The sequence below is a fragment of the Acanthopagrus latus genome, chromosome 23, assembly GCF_904848185.1.
Source record: "Acanthopagrus latus isolate v.2019 chromosome 23, fAcaLat1.1, whole genome shotgun sequence".
In the NCBI taxonomy this organism is placed as follows: domain Eukaryota; kingdom Metazoa; phylum Chordata; class Actinopteri; order Spariformes; family Sparidae; genus Acanthopagrus; species Acanthopagrus latus.
In genome coordinates this window covers 20,995,546-21,016,291 of record NC_051061.1, presented here as the reverse complement: position 1 = coordinate 21,016,291, position 20,746 = coordinate 20,995,546, and the positions used below count along the sequence as shown (strand labels likewise).

The 20,746-nt window shown below is 42.7% G+C and overlaps 1 protein-coding gene across 6 annotated transcripts in view; it reads right to left on the bottom strand.

Annotated features, from left to right (window-relative positions):
- Positions 1 to 20,746, bottom strand: part of adgrl1a (adhesion G protein-coupled receptor L1a) — a 153,768-nt gene that overhangs the window by 129,485 nt on the left and 3,537 nt on the right. The window lies entirely within an intron of this gene.

Here is a 20,746-nt window from a genome sequence, read left to right as displayed (position 1 = left end):
CAATAAAGAGCATAGAGGAAATGCGTGAGTTCCTCTTGAAGAGGGGGAAGGACAAAGGAATGGAAATGCCGAGCAGCATATCTCAACAAAACCAGAAAGGAATGGAAAGAGAATGTGCATTTGGCAGAACGAAAGGCCTGGGGAGGTGAAAAAGGAAGATAAATAAGGAATACAAAGTACTTGTTGGGTAAATGAGTACATGAAAAAGAGACATTTCATTCACTGGTTTCAGGACTTAAGGAAGGTTTTATCGGTGCCGAATTTATAGAGAACAGTTTCGCATTTTACATCACAACTGAGTTGAGACAAATAGGTGAGCAAGAATTATTCAGAAAAGCAAGCACAGCTCAACAGCTAACACACTAAGCCTTTATTGCTCTCCAGGCAGCAGAGAAAAACAGTCCTGTCTGTGTACAAACAAGGGCACAAAGGGAAGCAGAGGACCTAGTAGAGTTGCCCTCGCCTCTTTCTTCTCCTCCACCCCTCTTCTCTGGGTCTGACCTCTCTCAGCCCCTCAGCCCCCTCTGTCAGCGCCAAGCCCCGAACTCTACCTTATCTGAAGAGAGACACCTAGTGGTGTAAACCTCATCCACCTCTGGATATCGACAACGCTCTGTATTGCAACTGACTTAACTGCACGTCACTGTTGCACATTCTCTTCTCCCTTAAGAAAACCCCTAACTACAGCAATGATAGGCGGGATTTGCGCATTGCTCACAATAAGCCTCCAGTGCCTTTCCCAAAGAAAGACAGTAGGTCGGTGTGGTAGGACAAAATGGAGAACGGTTGGTTATGGATGAGGTGTCAGCTTTTGTGGCTGATCTGCTTGGTGTGTGTGTGCGTGCGTGCGTGCGTCCGTGCGTCAGGAACAAGACACATATAACTGACCAAGGATGATTAAAAGCCACCCTTCAGGTAGGCGGTGTAATTAGAAATCAATTAACTTGTGAAAAAAAAAAGATTGCTTTTGGAGAAGCATGATAAAGGCAGTGCTCAAAAATGTACATTCATTTCTTTTTTGCTATATTCTGCAAGTAAACAGACAAATGATTTGTGGTGTTTTTTAGGTAACAGCTTTTTAAAAAAATCCATACACCATGGATATCCAAATGAAATCAAAAATATCTCACATCAGATGAACTGCAGGGAACTGTGAGAATTAATCAATCACACCTCTCAAGCTGGTAGAGGCTCTCTTGAAGGGTAAATAACACTGTTAAAATTAATGTGACAGGTTGCATACAGGATGTCATTATTCTCCCAAAGAGGGGGTACACATGACAATTATGATTGGAAGGTACCTTTAAAATACCTGTCTCCCCCTATAGGTGTGACACTAAATCAGCTGACACGAACATCCTGACACTCCCTTCCAGTCAAAAACCAGTTGAATCATGACGTTCTTGAAAAGCTGATCTGCCATGACTACTCAATGGGCTTCTCTGATAAAGCCAGACATGGTGGTATTACACCAGCGAGTCCCAATCAGAGCGGCTGCAGTCGATCTATCATGGTGTTATCTTCAGAAGAGCTATATTACCTGGGGCCCAGACAGCCCTGGGCATGCATGGATGTATGGTGCCGATAGCAGAGCAGGCTGTCATCCCTCTGGGCTGATTAATGAGGAGCTTGGCCCAGTGTTTAATGTGTTTAATATGGGCCGCTGACGAGGCCGTCACACTGACGGAACTCACCCGTCTCTCTGACTGATGAAGTCACCTGCGGCTCTCCGTCTCTCTTTAACAGATACAGTAAAATAGAAACACACACACGCAGTGAAAACCACACTTTCTGAAGCTTCCGCTGCACAAAATGTCTTGTGAATTTCTACTTTACGGAGAGTGTGTGGGATGTACTGTATATCGTTACATGCCATGTCAGACGTCAGATACCTAATGTACAAAAAAATAACTCCCAGATACATTCTTGATGCATCTTGTGTCTCTTTTCATTGCCAGTTACCTGTAGAGAAGTCAGAGATGAAACACGTTTGGACTCTTTATATAAAAAATTAGCACCAGACAAGGCTCCTCCTGAGTTGTTTGTATGAAGAGTTCTTAAGAGGTTATTTAGTCTGAGACATAATTAGAGTGAAGCTGATAAATCATCAGTACTTGGCTAGCTAGCTAACTGCCTTTCGTACCTGCCGATGCATGCTTGTAGCTGTATTGATGAACGAGATAGTAGATACTTAAGAGCAGTTAAGAGAAGTGATATTCATGCACCATTACTTGTCTGTTTCAGAAACTACTATCAATATGCACACCTATAGGACTGTCTGTAATTATATCACTGCCTTGCAATGTAGTTAGGAAGATGAACTACAGCTGGTGGCCTTAAGCTGATAGGAGCCTTGTAGTGGCCGGTAAACATTACCCACCTACTAATTACTTTATAAACACTCTGTTCTGGTAACAAACCTGCATGGAACACCTCAGGCGCAGTTGCCTGTCAGAAATGTTTATCCTTTGAGAATCTCGTTCACAATACTTAGAACATCACTTGCACAGAGGAACATCTTTTCCAAAAATAGACCGACATTAAAGTGACAGCTGAACAAACACACATGCACAGGCCGGCAGGTCTGCTCACCGCTGTTCTGTGACCCTTCATTTCACGGTGAATGGGAGGGAAAATTAGGGCCAAACGGAGAGCTCTGTTCTGGGGGTATTTTGGGAGCTGGAGCTGTCTAATGGTAGGTACTTACACCTTTCTGTGTGGAGAGATTTGGGCTCTCTTGCTCTGTGTAATGAAACAGCTAATATTCTTGTACCTTCTCTGCCCAGCAATCAGATTCTTTGCCTCCTTTCCTCCCTCCCTCCTGCTCCGTGATATGTCTATTACTTTCAGTCTTGCTCACTCTTTTTCTTTATTTCAGCTCTTCTACTCCCACCTGCTAATTTTCACTTCTTCCTGCCTTTCTCTCTCCCTCAATACCACTATCTGATGCCTTCCCACTCCTTCCCAGCACATTTCTATCTCTCTCTTTTCATCTATCACCTCCTCTGCAATGTTCTCATTTAATCATCCCCTCAAGAAATGTATTCACCTCTGAACAACTGGGCTCCTATTAGATCATGTACTCTGTTGTTACAGCTGTTATCATGGCCTAATCCTGTGCTGTCAGGGTGGCCAGGGGCTACCGTGTAAACAGTCCACTTCAGGAAATGCAAACAGGAAGAGTAGATGTCTACTGTAGGAGGTAACTTATTTAAAATGTGAGATCTTAGCTTAGCTCACAGCAGCACATGTGCAAGACAGGCACAGATGTGTTGATATCTCAATGTTGGCAACATGCTGTGCATTCCCTGCTCCTTTACTTACGATGTCAGGTATCACACCTTTTTCACAACTCACATCTGTCTCTCTCATGCATAATCAAAGCTAAAAGTAATCAAATCTACCTGGTAGCAGTTTGGTGTGCTGATATTCACAGTTGCTGGCTTGAATACGATTTTTTATTTTGGCAGTAACATTTAATATTACATGTTTAGAGAGGTAGCATCTACAGGACTCAAGTGTTGAGTGCTTGCTGAATCACCCTTACATGTGTGGGTTGGATTGAAAATGTCATCTTCCAGCCCAGGGTCCAATGAGGAGCTGCACAGTATGGGCTCTGCTCCCACAGGGAGTCTCCGGCTCTCCATGAGGCAGGTACAGATCAAGCCAGGGAGCTGGGGAGGTGGGGCACACTCACTCCCTCTAGACTGGAGTAATGAAATATCAGCTCTCTGAAAGGCTTGTTCTGCCTTCAGGGTGGTTAGCTAAGGCCCTGGTTAAGTTTACATTATGGACAGAATCCTAATGATCCCTGGCCCAGTCCTCCTACCGTGGGCTTTGCTGTTTTTAATATGTACGGATCTGCTTTTTTAATTATCTTCATGTCATGTTACACTTCCTTTGCTCTGCCTGTGAGAGGAAAGGCAAGCAAAGCATGGCTGCTACTCCTACTGCAGCCTTCCCCACGCTAGCCACCCGAATCCCATCTGCACATTTATTCACACATGCACAATTTGCACAAAGCACACACACACACAGTGGAAATAAAACAAATGCACACTCTCATCTGAGCATACAGCCACGCAAAATTGCATATGCAAGAGCAAAGGAACATATGTAAATCAAATAAATATCTATTGTAGTTTATGCATGGTAGAAAACCTGATGAACATTAGACAGGCACATCAGGCGTGTGCAGCAAACATGAACGAGGACATAATCTACACAGAGGAGAGACATAAAATCACAAGATTGAACCATACATGTACCATCTGCTTTTAAACGGGTCTAAGTTTTGTAATACACATATTATACATATGTATAGGGCTAATCCAAGTAAACAAGCACACAGCATGTAGATGGTGGTATGTCGGACTGTAAAGAATGTTTTCAGCTTTTTGTTCCCAAGTGATGTATCATATGAATAATCACTGTCAGGCCCAGAATGAAGGTGTTTCTTTCAGAGAGGGGGATGAAGGCAGAACTGTGGTAATTATGCAGCCGTAATGGAGTCGGTGCCTAGTGAGAGCCTAATGAGCTTACTGAAGTCTACCATTGAGAATTGATTCCTGGGAAAAAAAAAAAAAAAAAAAGAATGAAAAAAAGCAGTTGTGCTTGCCGTAGAAGGCCAATGGAGGTGAGCTTGTCTCCATTGTTGTGCGCTTAATTGACAGGGAACCAACATGCACTAAAATTCCCCAAGAGCAATTAATAATAATGAAAGGCAGAAATCTTTATACACGAAGAATCCTGATCTGGAGCCTTACTGTCACCGGTCGCGAGGAAGATGTCTGATTGTGTGTGTGTGTGTGTGTGTGTGTGTGTGTGTGTGTGTCAGTGTATCTCACGCTTTTTCCCTTTCTGCCTTAATGTACACAATAAGATAAAACTGTCCAGATGAGTAGGGGAAATAGAGAAGTCTTTCCTGAGCTGGCAGAGCTGTCACAGACTTACCGCAGAAGTGGATGAAAAGAGAAGCACTTAACCCTGAAAGCAATGAAAATGAATCTGACCTCTTTGTGTGGCCCAAAGAACTGGCATGAAGGGGAGGCAGACATGTATTCTTCTGTTGTGTATGTGTGTACATAGTATGTGTATGTGTATGTGTGTGTGCTGCTATGCATCATGTGATCTGATCTGAGTCATATTGCAGCAGTACTTACTGCAAAAAGAAATTGACCCCATCGCAGTATAACATCCTAATTTTTTACATGTTCAGGCTGTGACATGGTTGTTGATTTTTTCCCACCTTCTCCAAAAAAATTGACTAGTCTATTAGTATTGCAAACAATCTCCCTTTCAACACATCTGCCAGCCACAGACAAAGCTTTCAGACTCAATTTTCACACATACTTCACTCAATAAGTGCTCTCTCAGCTTTTTACACTTTTCCTTCATTACCAGCTTTTCCTTTTTGCCTAACGCTTGTCCTGTCTAATCGTCTTTCTCGTCATAAATGTTTATCCAATTTACGTACAATTACAGTGAGAGAAACAAACATATTTCTTTTAATTAAGAAAACTAAGTTATGAAGGGACTGACTCTGGGTGGCAGTGACCATATGGACCCTGGTGATACAATTCTGGCAAGTAGGCTGGTAGCAGATGCTGCAGACCAGTTTATTTTCCCTGGAAGCAGGGATTCAAAGTAAACTTACCCTATTTTTATGAGGGATCTGTTTAATTTTCAGAGACCATGTTTTAGTGTAAGAATTATTTCACTTTGGGAAGAAAAACAGGTGTCGAGAGCCCAAATTGGGCAACGTCCTTATGAGTCCCTTCACAGTTGTTTACCGAATCGACTAACTTTGTTTGTCTTCTTGAACCAATATGGGCATTTAAAAGTAGGAGTTAGATTGAGCCTCGTAATAGTTATTCAGCTACCGAGGCTTATAAATTAATCCCAGATGACATATTTGGGGGTAAATGTGAAGCTTAGGAAGTATTTTAGAGGCTTTATCAGTAGCTTTGCTGCAAAAAGTCACATCCACTCAACCAGCTCTCTGCTACATCGCTCCTTGCTTGAAGCGCAGAAATTTCAAATATGCACAGCAGCAAAAATAACTCAATGAACGTGTGTGTGTGTGTGTGTGTGCGTGTGTGTGTGTGTGTGTGAAGGAGCGAGGACAGAATTTGTGTGTACAAACTGCCCATCTGCCGTGAACAGACAATGCGCTTCCTAAAATGTTGTCATTTTCCACATTCTAGGCATAGTACTGACCATGTGGTGGTGGGACCAGACACGCAGCAGCTAAACATGCAAGCTGTCTCATGGGTGAATCTCAGAAAACTCATTGGACAGCTCTACAGAAAAAAATATCTACTACTCAGAGCTCTTTTTAATGTACACAGTGAGCTGATGTTCATAGTGAAATGACTCTCCATGAGAGAAACTGAAGCACAACAAGGGACAATAACTGCATTCTTTAACCCATAATTAATACAGTGTAACCATAATATGTGCACAGGGTAGTTGTAATGTTTTTGATAAAAACAAAAATATCTATTGCACCTGGTAACACCTGGTATTACCCTCCATCCTGGGGGATCAGACAGCTTTAAGTACAGATGTGAATGCACCCAAGATGCAGTGAGATCTTATCCCACATTCAGAGGTAATCTTAGCGGCATTATGATCACATTCCTTAAAAATCTCCTACATTCCAAGGTAAACAGATGTCTGTGAACCCACTGTCTGTTTCAGCTTATATAACCATTGAACTTCAATATCCTGACTTCCTTAAAAAAACATGCCATTTTGAGAGTCATTTTGAGAGGAGAAACTTTGTGAAATGGGAACAACTAATTCTAAAGGGTTTCTGTCCTTGTAAAAAAAAATGCCAGCTTGTCACTACTACAGCCTGTCTGCTTCTGTGTCTAAGGTACATCGTAGCTGCCAATACATAGCAGCTGTTTGAACACAATGTTTCTATTGACTTCACTATTTACAGTATTTATACATGTCAAATGTTACTATACAGTAAACAGTAACCACTGAGGACCACAAACGTCCTTGAAAAAATGCTCAATTTTGTGCATTCAGTTAGGAGAAAGTTTTTTGAAAGTGTTTTTCTTTCTTTGTAACTTCCGTACCAGCGAAGTGTTATTTGCATATAGAGCAGGAAAGTGAGATGCACTTACAAGTGGGTCACTCAAGATACATGTTAATGCAGGGAGTGAACTAACTGACTGACTCAGAGCTGTCCGCCTGTGGTAGGACCAACCAGGACAGATGTTAACACCAGGTATAAACATGCTGAGTGATCATTTCCCTAGGTAATTGATAATTGCTAATCTCCTGCTTTCAAACCTCACTTTCTACCCCATATCCAGCTCACCCTCACACACCCACTGTTGAAACAAGAGCTCCTGTTTTTTTTAACCTTTTCAATTTCTAAATGATGGAAGATGGTGCTCCACCTAAAGGAACAATGTTTTAACATTTGTTTTAACATTTCAGCTTCAAAGGCTGGGAACCTTCATGCTGAAGCCAAAAAAGCAAATGGCACAGCAGTATTATTATTGCAGTGTTTTGTATTTTGCATGGTGATGTATTACCTTTTTATAGGCAATTTCTGTTGGATCTCTGGTCTAATTAGCCACCTTATTCATCTCACTTGTGAATATATGACTTCATTGTTTGTTTCAGTTACAGACCACCTTGGATCAACAGAGTGGGAGCAGTTGGGAAGGGGTGGGGGTGGGGGGGGGTTGGCTGTGCAGGAGGAGATGAGTTCTATTAATGTTGTTGCAATTCCTGCTGGTTGCCAATAGAGGTCGATAGAGGTCATAGATTACTTAACAGACCTTTAAATCAGCCCACTGCTGCCTGAAGGGAGACCATTTATCATAATACTGCAGAGTTTTTCTGTTTTCTCTTTTGGGGGGGGGGGGGGGTTTCAAACGGTAGCAACTGTAAATGCACAGGTGCAAGTGAGTTTGAGCCAAAATCTTAGCTTACAAATGAGCTCTTGCGTAAGCACTTTCATTTCCGAATGAATCGACAACACTGCAGCAACAGTGGCTCGAGCACAATCGAGTGGAGTGTTATTTTTGTTAAGTGAAGGAGTGTGGGAACACTTGAGGATGGTGGCCATCGGAAAACATGCAGAGCTGAGTTTACACACTGGTGCATGGAGCCACAGAGGCGTGTTGCTATAGAAGCAAGGGCAGGTTTTACAAAGGGACATTACACACCTACTCACTAAAGAACTGTTCACTTAATGTGCTCCTGAGGGACAGGCTTACTGCAGTACACTATTCATCCCTTCATTCTCTACCTTTCAATCATACTCTCAGTTGCTCTCTTCTTTTTCACTCTCTTTTCAGGCTCCCTTTCCCTCTCTCTTGGATGCCCTCTTCTTTTTCACTCTCTTTTCAGGCTCTCTCTCGCTCTCTCTCAGTTGCTCTCTTCTTTTTCACTCTCTTTTCAGGCTGCAGGTGTCTAATTCTGCGCATTAAATACTGCCAGTGGTCCTTTTCATTTTCTCTTGGCACTTAAAGTAACTTTTACAACGTCTGTCCTTCCCTTTCTCCTCATCTCTCGCTTTTTTCCTCTCACCAATTACTCAAAAGATATTCACTGTTACTGTGGTAACATTTTCACTGTAGACGTACTCTACATTATCATTATGAAATGAACTGACCCTAACATTTTACATTGAATAATGTAGGCTATGAACAACACATTTCCTCCCACATGCTCTCTCTCCATCCTTCCAAACGAAACACATCGGTAGCAAATCTGGGGACTTCAGCGCTGACAAAAATGACAGTGAAAAGCTTCATCATTGTGTTTCAAATCTCCATCGCGGTTATTAAATAGTCAAATGGAAATCCCACAATGGCTTGACTGGACCGTTGAGGTTTGGTACGTGTGGGTGTGCCAAGGCCAAACATTCATAATGACCAGAATGATTAAAAGCAGAGGAGAACCGGCACTGAATATTAATCATACATAAGAAATGACAGAACGGAACAGCATTTACAGTCTAACCCCATGCTGCTTCGAGAAGACGAAAATACACTAATCAAATGAAAAGACTTTTGAAAACGCAATTAAACCGCTGCCCTGACTTAATTAGGTTGCCTGTAGATACCAGTGGTTTTCATTAAGGATTTCATTGAATCTCGCCACCATTCTCTGTTTGACCTCGGCCAATTGAAAGTTTACATTTTAACCTGCAGACTTTGTCCGCAGGTTAAAATGCTATTCATGAGCCGTTTCACTTCTCAATTGATAGGACCGCCATCCCCTCAGGTATACTACAGTCCAGCACTTGGCTTCAATTCCATCCTTCCACTTCCATCAGGCAGCAAAGGGGGAGCGGGGGGGGGACAGCAAGGAGAGGAAAGAAGGATGAGGTCTGGGAAGTGCACACCCCTGTTGAGTCGAAAAGGCCCGAACATTTCCAGGCATGCATCAAGGGATCCTGCGGGACCACTGTGATTAAGACCTGAATGAGACGAAGGGGTCGAGGGCTGCAGTCAATCTCTTACAGGTCTCTGGGTCCCTCATTACTCATTGATTGGTCACCTGGAGCAGCAGCACCATTCTGCAAAGTGCACTATATAATTACACTACAAAAAAATAATACTTTCGACAAACACAAAATCATACGCACTCTCATACAGCCACAGGCGACAAACGGGCTCTGGAGAGAGCACACAGAAGAAAAGAAACACAGTAAAATGTTTGAATACATTCTATCTGAATAGAAACAATGTACTCATCCATCACAGTGGGCATTATCACAATGCATCTTAATTTTTCAAGAGTGTTATTGGATGTGTTTTGTTGTTTCTTTTTGGATTTGATGATGTAGAAACCTTGGCATCAGGATGTTTGTTTTAGATGTCACAACTAGTGGTAGATTATAAGGTAGGGTCCCTGTGCTTGGGTAATTATTTTCTCATTAGAAGATAGTCAAGGATAAACCAGGTATTTAGCTTAAATCGAGCTCTGATGGGGATACATCTAGCACTTTACACATAATTATTAACATAATTAATACTGTTAGCCCAGTCGGGGAGGCCTTTCATTTAAAATGGCACAAAGTCACCAGATTTTAATCATTACGTAAGGGGGAATGCAACAAGAAAGAATGATACTGATGTCTATTTTTGTGAGATGAGTTGAATTATTCACATGTAATTTCATTTTAATGTGTGTAAATCTCCGGTGGATTTCTTAACTTTGCAGTTCATGAGAATTTTTCGAAGAGGTGACACATATCCATTATTGATGATTGGCCTGTGCAGCTACAATACATCACCTGTGCCCTTAACATGGCTAATTACGCATTCATAGGCCATAAGTAAGCAGGACAAATGAACTGTCTGCACTTGCATTGCTTTATACTAATTACCTCAGTAAGCTTGATGCTAATTAGTTTTGTTACAATCCATATCCTTAGCTTTAATTCATCACACAACTTGCAAATCAGTGTTTTTCCCCTGATAATCTAATCTAATCTAATGTTGTTACATCTTATATCACTTCAATATATATTACAAGTGTAAGACACTGTTTCCAGCAGACCCAATAGATACAGACATGCACAAATGAGAGGCCAGAAACAAGAATTCGGATTCATTACAATTCAATTAGTCTAGCGTCATGACAGACTCTCTCCTGGGCAGAACCTGGTGGCGCAATAAACGTCAGCCAGTGACAGACTCCCAGACAGAGATCTCTAAGTGCACACAACCTGCAAAGATAGAGGTCAGCCATGTTAACTGGATTCCTTGGAGAACCGAACAGATCTATACCGCACAAGCGAAGCTAAAAGGGATAAGACTAATACAGCATACAACAGGAAAACAGGCAATAAACCGTGTGCTACTTTTGCATACAGGGACTTGTGAACTGTATGTAAGGTGCATCTGCCCGGCACAAAGCTGCAGAGATCAAGCTTATTTCAAGTAAACTGCTCCGGAAAAAAAATCTGATCAAAATGTACTAACATGTCTTTCAGTAAAATACCATAGTTCTTTAAATAATACAAAAATAAAAAAAATAAAAACATTTAATTAGAGTGCCACAGCATGGAGGCAAGATACATCAGACTGTGGATACACACTAAACTTGTTATAATATCACAGGTTAGTTTCTGATCACCAGAGACACAAACTTTCAATAAACTAGTTTGAGTAAAAAAGTCTTTTCTGACATTCAGTGTAAGGATTCCCTACATTTTGTTCAACCAGTCTGTTTAAGCTGACAGTTTTAAGCATACTGCCATACTGAATAGGATGCAATGTCTCTCAAAATCTTTTGTCCTTTGTTCTCTAAAATCTAAATTTGTGCAAGAACAACTCAATTGCTGCAAGCCACATTGTGAGACTGTCTAGAAGACTGACATACAACATCGCATGCAATATACCATCATAGATTCCAAATGATTGGTTGCAATAAAATGATTCATCCTGTATTTATATTTGTATTTACAGTAGCTCCTCACTAAGCAAGACCAGTAAGTGTTTGTTAAACATTTGAGGTCATTCAGGTTAGCGCGCTGGCTTTCGTGACGAAAACAGAATACCAATATTTAGCACACTGGCTCTTCCTGAGCAACATCCACAGCAATAAATAAAACATTAATCAGGTACAGAATGTGCAGATTATTTTTTTCTATACTTCACCATGTGCAGCAACATGGTCTCATATAAAAAGCAACTGGAGCAGTGTAAGTGTTCAGCCACCCTGGACTTCAGGGCAAAATCATAGCTCCAGGTGAATCAGGCCAAATTAAGGAGTAGATGGTGCAATCAGAACTGCTCTGAGGGCCCCTGGTCCTCTGCTCTGGTCCAACTCCCTGATGTAGCCTCAGCTTCAAAACCTAGCGGTCTAATTAAAGTTTATGCTGATTCATCCACATCTAATGCAGTTAGCAGGGCAGGACAACAGGGATACATAGGTAAAGAGCCTCTGTAATTATTGGTTTTCACTCGGCTATTGTGAGCACAAGATGATATGAAACACATCCGGAACATGCACTGGGGAAAAAGAGATGTAAGGAGATTTTTATCCATGTTCCGTGGACCTGTGGTCATCATTTCTGAATCTTATTGCTGCTACAACTAACCTACGACTCCAGTAATTTAATTGGCTTCAAAGAAGGCAAAAAGTTCACACACTTTGCCTTGAGACCCCCTTAATACTAAATACTACAATTACAACGTTTCTGCAGAGTTTCTACAATAGATTCTAGACATGTGTGTTGCTTCTTGCAGATGACAAGAGAGAAAGATACTTTGTTTACCTTCCACTTGTTTATTTTACCAAAGTCAGCATTAGTAAGGAAAAGAGCAATTAGTCGACCTCACTTTAGCTCTCTGAGTATGTGTTTAGCCCTCCAGCTGCATGTTATTACATCCACGGCAAACACCACTGTTTTCTAAACTCTTATCTAAATGCTGAAACTTTTATGAAGGGATTGCCAAACAACATGGTGACCAAATGTGACACTGCCGACAGTAAGAACATTTTTTTTCTTGTCAACATTTTAAAAAGAATCTCATATGAAGTATCTTTAAACAGTGAATTTCATTAAACTTGAGTCATGCTTAATGTATAGCATTCCAGGTTCTGCTGTGTCACTGTGGCTGTGTATTAATTTTTTTCGTCAGAGGCCATAAAAGTGTAAAAATAGCTGCTTTTCCAGGGTTTAGGGTGCCTGTTAATCCCCTGCCTGTGTGGTTATGGAGGTAAAACACATTTCCGTGCTCATGCTCTGTAGCACGCTGCACTGGTGTGTGGCTTAAGCTCCAAGCAACAGGGAAGGGAAGATTCAGCCATTTTTTTCCTTGAGAGAGATTTTTTTTTTTTTCCCAGTGTCGTGCTGTTGGACGCGTGTATTTTGGGGATTAGTGGCTTAATCGACCTTGTAATGGGGAGATCAGAGTGGCATGCAGGCATGGAGAGAAGTGCACACACACATGCTGATACACACATATACTGTATTCTGTCACACACAGTCATACTTAGACAAACACACTTAAGCATACAAATCTGCGCATCCTCACTTTATAAAAAACACACCCGCCATCAGACGCTCTCCTTTATTTCATAGGCCACTGCACCGACTGAAACCAACTACATCCTTGTCCTTTTACAGAAATATATACACACACATACACACACACAAACAAACACACTGATAACCTCATACTTCTCCCCAACAACCAGAAAATGTACACTCACACCACATAGTGTAGGAGAGTACATTGGACACCTTATCGCTGCTTCCACCCACTGCTCCCTCTGTAATATGCTGCGGCTCTGCGGGTACATTGCACTGCAGACCGAGGGCTCTCCGGGGGGTCAGTGTATTGTCTCAGTGAACAATGAGCACTCTGGCTAATGCTTCTGTGGACTCGAGAGGTCAGCCCTGTGAGTCACCCTCTCGGTCTATGAATTTCCTACAGTACATGTCCATTTCTCTCTCTTTCACTCTTTCCCTCAGGGTTTGTTTGCCCACTCTGCCCAGGTCACTCCTCTCTCTGACTGGTGTGGTGGGGTGGTTTGAGTTGAGGGACTGGTGTGGTGGGGTGCATGGGAGTAATGTGTGTGTTATCTCATATCAGCGTCAGTCGTGGAATCCAGTGCAGTGCAGCTGATAAGATGAACAAACAGTTGGGATCATTAGAGCGAAGACATTGTGTAATCACCGCTCTAATCTCCCCCTAATCCCAACATCTCCAACCAGCCAGGGCCTCCAAACCACGCCGGCCCAAACACAAGTCCAACAGCCTCTGTACACATACTCGATTCACGAACCCACACGCCTCATACACACGTGATGCCACTCAGGCAACATAAACTCTCACGCAGAACAAAACACATGCAAACACTGCAGTAAAGCAGCACACACATACACACACACAGCCGCCAACTCCCTCCACATTCCACTTTTTTTGTTTCTAAACTAATAACAGGCTGTGCGCACATGGCCAACCCAGAGGAAAAAATCAATACTCTCTCAGACAAAATCAAGATTTCTTTTATCCTTCTATTTATTCTCTTTGGCTTTCCCCCATCGCTCTGTTTCCTCTCTCACTCTCCCTCTCCCTTTCCTCAATCGACATCGGCAGCTTCTTGATCTCCGTGGAAGTCCTTGGAGCACCAGGCACTAGTCACTCCACTGGCAGAGATCTTTGGTGGTACTCACAGTCTGAGGTTGATCGATTTAAATAATAAGATATTTTCCCAGGGTGCTCATCGTGTCTCCGTGACCCACACCTCTGCCCTGGCCCAGTCCATTCCCAGTTCATCTGTGTGTAACAAAGCCGACCCTTGCAGGAGCAGTTCAAGCATGCCTATTCTAGCTTCTACATGTGTTTGAAAGGAACTCCTGGATCGACTTCAGCTCTCTCATCGCCCGAGGACAAAGAATTCAACCACAAATGATAAGCTGGGACTGAAGCCTGCAGAGGATGGTAAAATACCCACTATTGTGTACACACACAAGAAAAACAGAGAGAGCAGGAGGGAGGCTAATGGGGGAAACAAGGTTAGAAAGAGGCCAAAGAGAAGGAACAAGCAGAGATATCTACCATAGCCTGCAATATACCCATACTGACATCTTTTCATCTCTAATAGGAAAGACAAACAGAATATTTGAGTTACAGGCATTAACAGGTGGACAACAGAGGAAAAGAAACCCAAACAGAGGAAGTAATGTGGGGCAGACGGGTGAGGAAGTAGGAGATAGTTTGTGTTTTGCGCTGGCTACATTGGTTGCACGCTGGCAAGGAGAGAGTAGGGATGCGCTAAGGCTGCGAAGCGAGGAAGACACGGAGAGGCAGATATAATACAGCATGTTTTTTTTCCTTCTCTTCGTAGAGCTTTGGCACCATCAAAATGCCTCAGTCATGCCAATAAAGCCTGTTTGAAATTAATTGAATTGACAGAGGCAGCCAGCGAGACAAAGATGGGGAAGAGAGGGAAGAGAGGGGAGAAAGGTGTCAGAACAGGGGAAAAGGAAAACTCATTACAACCCAGTTTTTTTATAATATATAGATCCCTCATTTTGTCTCTGCAGTATGTTTTATTTATTTGAAGTTAGTGGCTTAATGAGATCCCAGTGGTACGACAATAGCTAGGAATGAGGAAAAGAGAGAGAGAGACAAAAGAGACGGGAGACAAATAATCTCGTGAAAAAAGGGGAGAGAAGCAGGCAAGCAAATAAACCGTAGAGAAGAAAAAGGGCCATGGATCAGAACAACAGAGAAAGTGTAATGTTGGCAAAAGAGGACAGGAGAAATGATACCATAATGCACCATGCTCACTATAAAGTACATTACAGTTCTCCTGTAAAGCAGTTGCAAACAGTTTCTTTTCCTCTTTGTTCTGCACCCGCTCTGATAGATATGCATCCAAACTCCTGGGAAAAGACAAAGGCATGTTCAGCCAGGCTGCTGTGAGCTCAAATGAGATGAAGCCCGATGCAGATTGCATACCTCAACCCTGGCTGAGAGAGATTGGCCACAGAGCCGCGGCACCCGGCCAGCTCTTTGTGCCGAGCAAAGGAATGGAAAACAGATGCCACATAAAATGCCCTGGCATGGGGGCTGTATATTGATTCATTTGCTGTATTTTCTCTCTTTAAACAATGCTGCTTTATTACTTAGCTAAATATGCTGTATGGTTGCATGAGCATGCACACACTGTGGAGTGTGGACTGTGTTCGTATGCGTGTGTGTGTGTGTTTATGCTCTGATGAGTATCTAAGCTCCTTTGTCTACGTACCCATTCCAAAATGTTCTCACTGGTGCAGCAATTGAAAAAGTTGAAAGGCCAGCGTAGTCGCAAGTTCTAAGTGTCTATAATTAAACTGCACACAGCTTCTGTTTAAGATCGGCAGGTAGATATTTCCTAGTGCAGTCTTCGACAGTGATAATGCTTCTCTGCTACTTCTGTTGTTATCTGAAGTGCAAGAAACAGGTGAGGTGCCCTCAGAGAAATAAGATCAACATTCTCCTGAGCTCCAGGTCAGACTGGGAGTGACTTATAAACACAATCTTTCTGTATGTTTTACTGTTCTCACATAATACAGAAGCATTTTCTCCTCAGGTTACATTTGATCACCCGTTTCCTTTGTAAAGGGAATCTATATTCCCTCTTATGGTGCCTTTTTTCTCTCATGCTGTGTAAACGCCTTCCACTTGGCTCTCAGATGATGTCCCTATGTCTCTTATCATCTGCATCCACTCTCACACTCCACTCCATTCACATCGTTCCCTCCACATCACAGAGGTTCATAGCTGTCTCATAAATGTCAAGCTCTCAGTTTTCTAAGATATTGCTTGATTCCCGCTACCTCATGTTGTTTGCAACTCTCTGTGAGGGAGGAGGTGGAAAGGAGGGCTTTTTTTCCTCGTTTTTTTGGCAGGATTGGAAGGGGCGGAAGGGGGTAATGAAAAGGTATGTGTGACGAATTGAGGCAAAGGGCGAGGAGGCAAGCTGTGTGGCAATGAAGAGAGGAGAGGAGATGAGGGCACAGCAGAGGGGGGAAAGTCTGTGAAAAAATGCAGAGCTGAAGGGTTTGGAAGAGCAGAATCAGCACTTATGCAAACACTCTGAGGAGCTAGACGAACACACACACACACACACACACGGACGCACACACACGGACACACACACACGGACACACACACACACCTGTACACAGCCATCCAGCAAGGTTTGCTGTAGCACCGTTACAAATATCTTCCATATCAGGATGTCATACTGGGTAGAGTCGGTTCTTGGAACAGCGACTCCCTGTTGCGCTGTGAGGCTATTACATGGTCTAACAGAGCTCGACTAATAACATGGACCGGATCAGCCACTTCCTACTTCCTCCTCAGATCATCACGTATCACAGGAGTTTGGGCATTTTTACCACCTACTCATGCCAGAGACCTCTCTCAACCCTAATCCTACACAGAGCAATACACACACACACACACACACACACACACACAGTCAGTACTTGTCTTCTATTTTTCTTATAAACCTTTTAACCTCCCATACACTGCATATATCGCATAAAACATAAATCAATTGTTGCCATCGGTCAGTTGGCGCCCCTCCACTGTCAGTGTTTTATTGTGCTTTGTTTGGATGTTTGTTGCCGTTAATCTGTTTGAATAGCTGTGGGGGGCTTTCCAAAAGCACTTCCCCCTGAATTTACTGTCTTGGTGGCTGAGCACACATCTGTCTTTTCCTCAAACAGAATTTGCACCCAAATTCACAGTCCAAATCCTACGCAGATAAACACCTCCAAACTCCCAATCCCCAAATCCCTGTTTGGTAATTGTGTGAGCATGCATGTGTGTTAGTGTATTGTCGGGCTGAGATATTCGCTGTTGCGTTCGCCTCTGAATGGGCGAGTTCTTTTTTTTTCCCCAGTTCGTTTTGTACTGAGCTGCTGATTGAATCAATTCTATTGACTGACCTGAGCGATAAAGAGAGATGACACGTGAAAATCATTGTATTAAACAGTATGGTCTTATCGACTCTCATAATGTTGCAATTGCACCAAGCTGAAGTGTCTCCCTGATTAGGTTTTAGATCGCATGCGCTGCTGCCATAGTTTTTAAAAGGGATCCTTAAGCTTCGCTTCAGTGCTTTCTGTGGCGCAAAATGAAGCTACAACAACAGAGAGCAGAGAATAAAGGTGTCGTTGCTCTCCTTCTTTGTTCAAAGACCGCTCTGCTCTTCATCCACAGCCAGATAGAGGAGGTGATTTGGCAGGCGTTTGCAAGGTAAACATGAGTAGCAGTATTACAAACAGTTTAATCAGACTGCTACGGTTTTTCCGTGTGTATATGTTTGTGCCAGACAACGAGTTTGGCTTCAGGTGGCATAAGATTGCATCAGAGGCTGGAAACTGACTACAGCCTATGCCTATGTACAGAAAGACGTCCTTTGGGAGACTTTAATGGAACACAAGCACCAGGCTGTATGGATTTATTGCAAGTGGTGACACATTAACTGGCAAGTGTGTTTTCACCAGGATGGAGCATTTTACACAAGACACACCCGCAGGCATAATGTCTGTCGCTCTGCTTCCGTCTGTCTCTCTCCCCGTCTCTCATTCCAACATGTCCACACACACACATACACACACACTCATGTCAAGCCCCTCCCTTCCCTCAGTCCTCCATTTTTTCCCTCCATCAACTCAGTGACACCCAGCAGTGGGCCGTGACATTACAGAAAAACAGAGCAAGGGAAGGAGGGAGAAGGGGGGAATGGGTTAGCTGAGGGAAAGAGATGGAGGAACATTGCAGGAAAAGAGGTATAGAAATTGTGGAGGCGAAGAGGGAGATATTTAAAGAAGGGGTTAGGAGGGTGTGAGCTTGAAAAAAGATTGAGAGGGAGCAAGTGGTGGAGTGAGAAGTAAGTGGGGGACATGTAAGTGATTTCCTCAATGTCATGAGGCAACATGGGGGCGGCTGCAGCTACGGGTGAAGGAGCGGTGAAGCAAGCTTGATGGCCTACACATCTGATGAGAGGAACTGGTCCCCTTGAAAGAAAGAGCTCAATAATTCAAAGGGAGGTGGAAAAAGAGAGAGTGGAGCAGAAGGAGGCAACAGAATGGGAGCTGCTGGCTGTAGGCTGGCTGTAGAATATACTGTATTTAGAGGGTTGGAGGGCGAGTGTTGATCGCTCACAGGTCAGAAATTATCAATCACCACCAGCACCACTCGTGCTGCATGTGCATGACAGGCATGCCAAAAAAATACCTTGCAGGTGTGCCAGCGTTTGTGGTCCAGAGGCAGAATTCCTGGCGCAGTTGCAGTGCATCGAAATCTGTCGCGCTTTGTTCCCAGGTAAGCTCTTTGTGCAGGACATCACTTTGGAACAATTCATTCACACTGGCAGCCGTGCAGTATGGCCACAATCAGAGCTGCCACCAGCCTACAGTGCAGACGCAGGCAGGGGAATTATACTCTTATGAAAACCACAGGGATCCATTCAGGATACCGATGCTCAATACACAAGTCCTTTCTGTACAGGAAACACTGTCATTTGTCCCTGCCAGTACAGCATTCAGAAGGAAAGCAGAGACAATTTGCTGAAGATATAGCATGGTGAACTTTAATTTTCCTTGTGAGAGGTAAAACACCCGGCACTTACATAGCATGTAATGAGGGTGACACGGTAAGAAAAAGGAATGAAGGGACATTAATTCAGAGAATTTGCTCTTAGCTAAATTAATGTTGAGCAGGGGGAGAATTAAAAAGAGGTCACAGTGGGTGAAGCTGTGACAAGAGGACACAGATTAGAATTCTTCATAATGCAGTAGCTTTAAATTTATTTCTAGGGGCCAAATTCTATTCTCACCGTGTTGAAAAGTTTTAGAAATCTGGAATTGTTCCTAAGTTGGATGATAATAGCCAAGCTAATTAGAAGCTGGCTTCAATTAAGCATTAAGCAACAAGATAATCTCAGCCATTTCTCCAACCTCTAATTTGAGCGCAGATATTCATTTATGTGAAAAATGGTATTCATTTTCCCACATACATAAATATTCATCTCAAACTCGCTGAAATGGTGCTTTTCAGCTTGATAGTTGTCCTGACATTAAAACTGGTGCGTGATGGGGCTGCAGTGCATCCTGCTGGTCGAGCACAAGCACAACAAGCTTCACGCCATGCACAACTATGAGGCTACTTGACCAACTTTATCTACAGTTTGTCATTTACAGCAGGAGCTCTCTGCAAACTCAGCCCTGATTGAAGCTAAACTGGAATGTGCAGCCTGATTTTGAGCAGGACTGATAAAACTCTAAAGTTCTATTACTTTTTCCTCACTCTGACGCTGAACTGGATCTTTGACTTGAGGAGTTTAAAGCCTTTGGAACTGGCAAAGATTAGTTGTTATCACAACAAACCTACCCCTGCAGGGAACTATTTGTTCTTGAGGCATCTCCCAAAGCAATTCCTCTGACAAGTGTTGATGTCCAAATTAATTATTCTCTAGTAATCCCACACAGACAAATGCTTATTTATGCAGGGGCTTGAATAGCAGTTGGATGAGTACAGACAAATGTGTCAAGTCTTCAAATATCAACAAATCTTCACATCTAAGATGTTAGTTCAAAGGAATTTTTAAATACTTACAAGAACAGAGTGCACATACAGACACCGAACTGAGGTCTGGGTTTTGGGAGTGCAATTAATATACCAACAGCAGCATATACCGACTCACACTAGTTGTCACTCCTATACGTTTTGATAATAAGCCACCAACAAAACAAGAAAAAGATAAAGATGTATACACAACTTCATAAACTGGGTCATATGTCTTTGGCTTTAAGTTCGGCACAATTCCACCCTCTCACAGACTCTGACTTTGGCTTTCCCCCTCAACTGTATTTTCAAAGTACTTCCATTTTTATAGTGTAAGCAGAAAATGTTAGCCTCTGCACTCCAGTGGATCTAAACACCTTCGCACTCAGGACTCCTTAAAGACCTCTGGGTGCAATGCTGTGATATTCCCTTTCCACATGCATGCATGGACACAACTAATGGTATGAACTTATGAACACTACTGAGGATAGTGCAATGCAATTATCCTAATGTTATTATGTATGAGGATTTGATCATTTATCCCTTGAGCAGCCCTGCAGCATTTTGTTTATTCATGCTCTTCAAAAGGCGAAAACACATTTACATTCACACTGTAAACGCTTGCAATCAAATGATCGCATAATCAAGTTCAAATATGTTTCATACAATATGAAGTACATCAG